Below are 2,089 nucleotides of genomic sequence, written 5' to 3'. Positions count from 1 at the left end.
AACATAAAGCTAGGTTATTGTATTAATAAATAAGGAAGTATTTCCCCAGCAAACTTTTATAAGAAGGAAAACAGCCAACAAATAAAAAGTTTTATCCACTGGGCCCACTACAATAAGTATAATTTTCCCTCAAAGATTTTTTTCCCTATCACCTTCTAAATCAATGGCTAAGTCACATAGATAATGCATACAGTTTGGTCATTCTCAACTGAGTATGATGGGAAATGGAGAAAAAATTAAAGGAATTCAAAGATGGCCTTACAAACAACTAGGATGTGGGATAATCATGTCCCTTAAAAATTAGGTTTATTAGGTTTAGACCAACATCTTAGGAAGGAAGGAGAGAAACAGGCATTTAGATGGTGCCTACTCTGTACCAGGCACTTTACAAATATTATTTCATTTGATCTTCACAACAACCGTGAGAGCTATTGTTATTATCCCCATTTTACAGTTAAAAAAACTGAGGAGTCAGACTTCCAGGAGCCAAGATGGCAGAGTAAGAAGTAAATCACCAGAATTCTCCAATATTCACCTCTAAACAACTATAAAATAGCACACCAGAACAAGTCCTGGAACAGCAGAACCAGAAAAAAATGGGGACAACCAGTATTTTAGCTCAAGAAATTTGGAAGGTGAGCAGGAAAATGTATATCTCACTCTGGTAAAAGGAGAGAGAAGTACAGGACAGGAAGCATCCAAACAAGCCAGCAGCAAGCCCCATGTCAGCAAATCAGTAGGGAAGCCTGAGCCCCAGTGAAGTTCTAGGAGCAGCCAAATGCTAACAGCAGGACACTGTCACGTGCTTCAGCATAGCCAGGAGAATGGGTAGACTCCAACTTTAAGAACTACCATGTGCATCAGTGTAGCCATAGGCAAATAGACAGCACTCAGAAACCAAACCATCACATGTACCAGTGCAGCCCGGGAAATGCAGTGACATCCCACTGACCTTAGCACAGGCCAGACACCACCACTAGGACCCTGGTTCAGTATCAGGTAGGCTGACAGACTCCTACAGCCTCCAGCAGTGCCAGTCACTCCCCACCCCAACTCCTTAGCACAGCATCAGACATGAGGGTTCCCTGTAGACTACAGGACAACATCAGTTTGGCACCAGGTAAACAGACAGGATCGACAGTCCCCAGCAGAAGAAGCCAGAGACAGTGCCTCTTCTACCAAGGGAGCAAAGATCAAAATTAAAAGAAAAGAAAAAGGCCAAAACAGATGAGCTAAAAAAAAAGCCTGACCATAAAAAGATATTATGGTAACAGAGACACAAACTCAGAAGAGGACAACAATGTCAAACACCTACGGACAAAGCTCCAGAGAAAAATAGAAAGTGGTCTCAAACCCAGAAAGAACTCATAGAAGAGCTAAAAAAAAAAAGGAGCTTAAAAATCATATGAAAGGTAGAAGAAAAATCAGGAAGAGAAATGAGAGTGATGCGAGAGAATTATGAAGAAAGAGTCAACAGCTTAAAAAAAAACAACTTATTTAAAAGTACAATTGGCTTTGTTTTTCTGTCTTCCTTGGTCCCATGGGAGTTGTGAGTATCTCTCCTGTGGGACAACCTCTCAGGCCACACACTTCCCCATGTCCCGCCGCTGCTGCCATGCCCTGAAAAATCGAGGAAATAAAAGACTTCCTGCTCATGGCCAGGAGAAATATTGCCAAATCTGTCCAGATCAAGAAAAACAAGGACAAGGTGAAGTTTAAGGTTCAATGCAGCAGGTACCTGTACACATTGATCATCACAGACAAAGAGAAGGCAGAGAAACTTAAACAGTCCCTGCCTCCTGGTTTGGCTGTGAAGGAGCTGAAGTGAAGGAATCATTCAATGTTCCACCTGTATTAAAATGTAGGGGGGAAAAAGGAAAAAAAAGTACAATTGGCCAAATGGAAAAGGAAGTAGGAAAGCTAATTGAGAAAAACAACTCCTTAAAAGTTAAATTTGGTCAAGTGGAAGCTAATGATTCTATCAGACAGCAAGAATCAATCAAAAAATCAAAAGAATGAAAACAAAATGGAAGAAAATGTTAAATACCTCATGGGAAAAACAACTGATTTTGAAAATAGATCCAGGGTG

The 2,089-nt window shown here is 40.7% G+C and overlaps 1 pseudogene; it reads left to right on the top strand.

Moving 5' to 3' along the window:
• The first annotated feature begins 1,615 nt into the window (after positions 1-1,615).
• LOC118830651 lies at positions 1,616-1,869 on the top strand (annotated as a pseudogene).
• The last annotated feature ends 220 nt before the right edge of the window (positions 1,870-2,089 follow it).

The sequence above is a fragment of the Trichosurus vulpecula genome, chromosome 9 (assembly GCF_011100635.1).
Source record: "Trichosurus vulpecula isolate mTriVul1 chromosome 9, mTriVul1.pri, whole genome shotgun sequence".
Classification (NCBI taxonomy): Eukaryota; Metazoa; Chordata; class Mammalia; order Diprotodontia; family Phalangeridae; genus Trichosurus; species Trichosurus vulpecula.
The sequence above is the reverse complement of the archived record's forward strand: the minus strand, read 5'-3'. Positions and strand labels throughout refer to the sequence as shown.